General features: G+C 41.2%; 1 long non-coding RNA gene across 1 annotated transcript; it reads left to right on the top strand.

Annotated features, from left to right (window-relative positions):
* Positions 1-1701: 1701 nt before the first annotated feature.
* LOC146892437 (uncharacterized) lies at positions 1702-6196 on the top strand. The gene is made up of 3 exons (XR_015004347.2): positions 1702-1771; positions 2859-2994; positions 4235-6196. It is a non-coding gene; the product is annotated as an uncharacterized LOC146892437 (long non-coding RNA).
* The last annotated feature ends 1233 nt before the right edge of the window (positions 6197-7429 follow it).

Below are 7429 nucleotides of genomic sequence, written 5' to 3'. Positions count from 1 at the left end.
GAAGAAAAGTGTTTTAGAGGTAATCAGATGTAGTATTTTCACAGAATCTCTATGAAGATAATTCTGTATTATCCCAAGAAAGATATAAACAAGGTGATTCATGATCCAGTTGGTTTACCATCCTTGCTCCTCAGAGTGCCAGTCACTCTTCCACACTGGCCACACATGTGTGAGTGGATACAAATGCCACCTGCGTTTTGCTGAGTAGAAGGAGACAGACAAAGGCTTTCTAAAAGGTTATTGCATTGTGCTCATAAAACCAAGAGACATTGAAAAGAATAGTAGGATGCTGGGGTTTTCTGTGTGAGTCATGAGAGTTGGAGACATTAATTTGCAGGGATGGTTTAGAGGAGAGGCATGGAGATACTCAGTTTTCTGTCTGCACTTAAGAGACCATAACATACTGCAGCGAGGCTATCTGAACTCCACAGTTCTGAAGCATTAGGAGATGCAGAAATCTTATTTTTTTTGGTTCAGTCTTGGAACTTGTAGTACCCCATCCTATCTCATTTCTCTATCAGCCCCACGTCTGTCTTTAACTCTTTGAATAACACCGGTGGTGGCGTAGGTTCTCACTGTTATGCTTTTATGCTGTTCTTGATGTTATAAGAGATTCCATGGCATTTCAAAATAGCAGTTGTCCTGGTGCACGAAATAAATAAGGATGTTCAAATGCTACCCGCAAATAAGGAGACTTCACTAACGATGGCAGGAAAGAGTCCCAAGACACACACTGAATGAGTTTCTGCGGCTGCCGGCGGGCCTGGGCCTGTCAACAATCTGTTCTCATCTCTCAGATACTTAGACTTTAAAACTCATTTTTGGTCTTGTGTTTTCTGACTGGACGGCAACAGTTCTCAGGCCATGAGGAGTTAAGCCAAAATCTTCCTTCTCCCTCAGGACTTCAAGTTTGCTGTTTCAAAGAAAGCGAATACCACAATGAGCCAACTATGTGGTGAGATGTGTCCCCTGTGGGAGAGAGCTGTGAACTGAGAGTCCAGCCTTCCAAATGTCAAATGTTACTCATTCCGGCCTTGCTTCTCCTAAGTCTGTGAAGTCCTTTTTTTATTTTCGTTTGAGAGAGTTTGCTTCCACTGGTAGGTCAGGGAACTTTTACTTGCTGTTTGCAATCTAGCTCTGGAACATGAAAGACTGATTAATCCCACTTACTGGAATTGCAATGTTTTTATCAAAGCCGCAGTTTCCACCTTCAATTTCATATAACAAGGGAAAAATCCCAGTTGACAAACATCCTGTCTTCTTCTTGGTTAATGTGCATCCAAGTATCCACTGTGGCAAAATGAGAAGGGAAATCTCCTGATGACTTTTTTCACTTGAAAGAAAACTGTCTCCAAGGGTATTTAAAAAGGATAGCCTGTGAAGTGACAGTCCTGCTGAGATTTTGCACAGTGGTGCACCAAGAGTAAAGTTTTCACTGCTTTTCATGCTTTGTCCATTGTGATCATTCTACGCAGGCAAAAATAAGGCTCCATACACTGGAGCAACGGCCCATGGAAACTACAAAACAACACAGATACTTATGCATAAAGAGACGCGGTTGAGCAACCACTGTATGAGGATCTTTGGGAAGATGAAAGGATGTCAGCTGACCCAAGCCAAGCTTTGTCTCCTTCGACTGCCGTCCCCTTAATGCTTTCTTAAGTCACTTGAGTTCCACACGCTGAGCCTCTGGAATGTTCTGGAAGAACTTGGGTGAGGAGAATCTATTGGAATGGCATCAGGACATAACTCGCCAAATGTTTCTTCCGAGGCAAGTTCTGACTAGCTGAAGGGTTGATCCAGGAATTGTTCCGGAAAAGTAGAATCAGTGGCACAGAAGAACAAAATGATATTTACAGGAAAATGACTGTGACTATGATCATCATAAAAATCAAATAAGTCAGACTCAGAAGGACAAATAGTGCTTGTTTTGACTCACTTGTAGATACTAAATTTTATATAGACATATGTATATATGTTTGTATGTATGTGTATGTAACCATCTACCCACCCACCCACCCATCCATCCATTCTCCCACCCACCTACCCATCCTCCCGTTCACCCACCCATCCACCCATCTACCCATCCATTCATCCACCCACCCACCCACCCATCCTATCTATATCTAAGGATGGTGGGAAAGAGACTGCTCAAGAGAATGAATAGTTCTACTGGGAGGAGGGAGGAGGGAGGAGTGAATTTGGTTAGAGCATTATATTGAAATAAAAATGTTCAAATAGCACCTACCACTACATATAACAAATACATGCCATAAATTTATATTGATAAGATATTTCCAGGCCCTTATGCTTAAGACATTTACCTGGGGATTTAAAAAGAAAACAGATCCTCAGACTCAATTCTCAGAGTTTCTGATTCAGTGGGACAATGTACTGAACCTCCCCCCGCCCCAAATTGTTCCAGATACAGTCATATCTGGGAAATTCTAGCTCCAGTTGCTGGCTTATAACTGTGACAACAAGGAAGACATTGTGAATTGTTTGATCAAATATGTAGATGCTGCTGCTGAATTTAACACGTTAAGGCAAGACTCCTGTGTTTTGCTTAATCTACATATCATCCCTGGATCTCCTGTGGCTTGCACAGCTTCTCATGGGTCAGTTGATAAGCAGTCAGATAAAATGTTCTTTGGAAAAACAATGTCTTGGCGCTGAGTACATACCAGGAGCCCATGAAGCTACATGAAAAGACATGTTCTGCAAACCTACCCAGTCATAGTCTTAGGCAGTGTATAGGCTTTCTTCTTACATAAACTGTTGTTGATTTTAAAAAGCAGATGATTTTGGGACTCTCGAATCTGTACTAATGGTGAAGAGCTTTGATTAATTGTCCTCAGCTACCAATGGAAGTGTGACACCAACCACCAACCAAGAATCACTTTAAGTTCGCCAAGATGGTTCCATTTCATTATTCTGTGGTGAGGTGTACATTTGATCCACAGATGTTCAGCTATGTCCAGAAAGCCTGCTGAGGTGAGTAATGTGGAGATTTAACATTTGAAACACACAAGGGCTTTCAGATGCAGCTGAAAGTCAACCTCGAAGGATGAGGATCCAAGTAGGGAACAAAGCATTCCAGGTGAGACAGCAAAATAAGCGAAGAGATTCAGGAGGTAATGGGAGTTGCATATTGGTTGGATAATCTATAAATAGAGCAGAGCATAAAATATGGGATATAATAGAAAATGAAATTGCTGAATAAATTGGTGTCTGGAACAGAGTTTAGAGGCAACAAGACATGAACCGTTATACCATGTGTAGGTGTGTGTGTGTGTGTGTGTGTGTGTGTATGTGTGCGTGCGCAGAGGTGAGGTGGGATAATTCAGTAGTAGGGTATGTAGGCGTGTGGAAGGTCGGGTCGATGGAAACTCCTTCCCCAGATGATTTAGGAAGTCAGTGGGCTGCCACTGAGAATACAGCACCCAGTGATTTTTGAATAGAGTGTTGGTTCTTGTAGAGGCTTGCCTCCAAATCATTTTAATTTATAAAAAGAAAGAAATTATAGAATCTATTCCAACTCATGGTGTTCATTAGTCCTATGCTATGTGGGCATGACTTGAGCCTTCCTAGAAGCAAAGCCTTTGTATGATTAGGTTCAATAATGAGTTTTTTCCCCACATCTTTAAATGAAAAAATGGACCTGATATCATAGACATGGGTTGCAATCTCAGGCCTACTATATGATAAAATATTTTCTCTGTTTATTGTATTTTATCTTTAAAAAACACAAGGCACTTTCTCTCAGAAATCCTGTCCATTTTTCATATATATGTGAAATATATTTATATATAAAATAAAATATATACATATATATGCACATATATACCCTCTGGAATTTATTACACACACATGCACACTGTGCGCGCACACACACACACACACACACACACACACACACATATATTCTCTTTGGAAATTCCCAGAGATTGTAATGTTATTAACCTCAGGAATCTTGCAGTAGTAATTGCTCTCCAATCATGTGTTAAAAATTGACTTCAATTTTTTTACCATAAATGGAAAGATAATTGGTCTATCATACTTTCACGACAATATGAATTTTCTTCAATGAATAAAGAGACCTTCTGTTTCATTGCAAAAGTCTTTTGACTAAATGGCAATTGGAGACTGAACTTTGTGCTAACAATATTCAAGTAATGGGGACAATTCAGTAAAATTATGACTATTCATGCCATAATTTATTTTGTATTTCCAGTGAACTCCTGTGATTCGTATTGTATTCATGTGTCTCCTCCACATGGTAGAGGCTGCTAGGAGACTTATTATAGACAAGGTTACTTCTGTTTTCTCGAAGGCTGAACCACTAGAAATAACAGCAGCTCGATGACAGACCGCATCTGCTGAAGCCCTTTTTCCTCAGATGTTGCTCACACCATCCGCTGGAATTCAAGCATGGGGTTAGGAGGAGATCCATGTACCCACTGGCCAGGAGAGTCTGCCTGCAACGTACGGTAGCATTCCCAGGAAGATGAAGATATTTAAGCTCAACTAATGCTTTGATGTCTGCGAAAGAAAATGAAAACTGGTCCTCAGGGAGAGACTCTAGTGCCAGCCTATCTCCGGTGAATGCCTCCTATTTTAGCTTTCCTGAGGAATTGTTTAAGCTAGATAGTACTGCACATGTGTGCTGACTTGTGTTGGGGGTTCAGTTTCATATTTCCACAGCTGGTATTTATTATGGGTTCACCTTGGTTTTGGTTTATGCTTTTAACAATATGGTTCCTGGCTTGGAAGATCATTTAAGAGATAGATCTTGGCACAAATCTCTCTCCTCCCTGGGCAATCATTGACATTGAATATTTGGCTTAGTTTCCGCCTGATGCCAGAGTCTCCCAGCAGATGTCACTGGAAGGCAGATTTGTTCAACAAGGCAGTGTCAGAAGCACAAATAGACATTTTCTGTAGTGGTGATTGATGTACACAGTGGGTGATGGATTTAATTCCTTCGGCTTCACCATCCTGGAGGATGTTCCTCAGATATAAATAGCCTGTGAGGATTCCTGCCCGGCATGCCATAATGCAGGAACATTATGCATATAAATCAGAGAAGAGTTGCTGTCTTGTATTCGGGCATTCCCTGGCTGCTGAAGAGGCTTCCCAGGTTAGCAGCAGTCAGGGAACAATACAATGTATAGTTGAAAGAGGTAGGGGGGAGGGGACGGGCACAGAGCTTGAGCCATGTGTAGTGTGAGAGACCATGTTAAAGCAGCAACATCACTGAGTCTACACCTCATGTTTGAGTCTACACATCGTTGATCTTAGACAATATGTTATCAATATTGAATAGAAACTACAAATGGGCACAGTCATGGATGGGCATGATCACGGATGGGCATAGTCATGGATGGGCATAGTTATGGATGGGCATAGTCATGTGACCCTGCCATGCTCAACAGAGAATATAACTAGGCCTTATCTAAAAACAAAGAGGAAAATTACATTGGAATTTCCTGTTTTATTTCATGGACATTAAATTCAGATGGAAAAGATTGTTCTCCATCACCTCAGGGAAAAGAAGGGACAGGAAGGGAAAGGAAGGGCAGTGAAGGGGACAGGAGGAGAGGGGAGGTGAAGGCAGGGCAAACTGTCTTGTTCTCTCGAAATTCTAATGGAAGTCAGTCACACTTGTCACTGTGTTCATGTGGGCACATGGCGATCCATTTTTGTTTTTGGTAAAGATTTCTTTCTGGCATTTTTCTTTTAATAGTTAAGAACTTCTTAAGCCATTATTGCTTTTCCATTGCTGTATTAGACTTTAAGCTTATTTACTTGTTCAGTCATTTACTTACTTGCTTGTGTGTGGTGTATGCTCTGCTCCCATGTGTGTATATATCGATGCTCGCCAGTGCCGTGCATGAGGAAGGTGAGAGCTGGTGTTGGGATGCTTCCCTCAATCACTTCTCCACTTTTTTCTTTGACACAGGGCCTCTCAATAAATCGGAGCTCATTGTTCGGGCTGAACTAGTGCCAGGGAAACACAGGTCCTACCTGTCTCTGCACTCTAGTGTTGGGGTTGTAGGTGTGCATGATCACACCCAGTTTTTAGAAGTGTGCTGGAGATCAGAATTCAGGTTCATGGGCTAGCTTGGTAAACGGTTCATCATCGGGTCATTTTCCTAGGCTTTGATTGGGGTTTAAAAAATTGTAATTCACTGATGAAATCCCTTCTAAAATCCAGGGCTATTCTGTATATGGCAGAGAGTTAACTAAAAGATGAACTATTTAAAAAGTTTCATGCTCTCCATGTGGCAAACAATAACTTTATCAAGCTGGCTCCAAGTAAGAAAGACACATCTGTGAAGATCCAAGGGGAAGATGCTGTCAATTCACAGTGTTTGGTGGGATACCCATCACGGTCTTAAAGTCCAGGGCAGCCTATGGCTGTACTACCCTGACCATGGGTGATTGATCTTGTCTAAAAAGTCAAGGTCTTTTCTGGTTCTTTAGCGCTGTAAGCAACTGCCCCACCCAGCAATTGGTGACGGGAAACGACATGAGCAGTTGAGAGGGAGAAGTATTTATTAGAACAAGTGTATCCTCTTAAATACAGCAAACAGAAAAACGAATTCCGATGGCCATTCATTTTATACCAGAGAAATTTAGTTATAGTGGCTAAGTGAAATTTCTATTTCAAAGGCAGTAACATTTTCTAAAGGGGTAAGAAAACTTGCTCCCATGAAACTTAAGGAGTTTTCCATAGTAGAATTGCAGCATCTGGGGTAGAATTCCTTATGCAACTACAGGTGCATTTGAAAATGGGATTGGTCTTTGACTTTGCAGCCTCATGCCAAGATTCTCACTCCACATTTTTCTGTTCATGGGGTATTGCTTTTGGGTGAGATTTTATATAACCTTGGCAGACCGCCCCTCATCTTCTACTCCTGGTGATCGGCTGGAGCTGAATTGTTGGTGTTCCTGGACTCTGTTCAACCTTAAGACATAATCATGTAAGACGATTGGAGTAGAGGAAAGAACAAAAGCTTGGAAACTGTTTTCAACGATATTAGAAATCTGGATTTCAGGAGGCATGGGCTAGAGGAGCAGGGGAGGTTTTATTGGCTCTGGTGTTTTGTGTTCTTAGACTGTCCTTATTGGCCAGTCTTGGCTATGACAGTTCAGTCTGAGTTTTCTTTCCACAAGATCAGAATTTTGAAGCTTTATGCAGAAAAGTAAACCTTAGTAGAAAATTTCTTTCTTCTGCAAGGTATTTGAAAAACAATTAACTGTCAATTGGAATGACATCTAGAAGCAAATGTTCCTAAGCAGCAAGTTGGCACAGCCCTTCTGAGATCGAACAAAATGTACTCCAAATGAAAATTAATCAAAGAAAAGGGAAAGAACCCATTATAGGAAAAATACACCAAATGACATTTCAATTCTTAACTCCTAT

This window comes from Myodes glareolus, chromosome 11, assembly GCF_982192425.1.
Source record: "Myodes glareolus chromosome 11, mMyoGla1.1, whole genome shotgun sequence".
Classification (NCBI taxonomy): domain Eukaryota; kingdom Metazoa; phylum Chordata; class Mammalia; order Rodentia; family Cricetidae; genus Myodes; species Myodes glareolus.
This window is presented reverse-complemented; position numbering and strand designations above follow the sequence as displayed.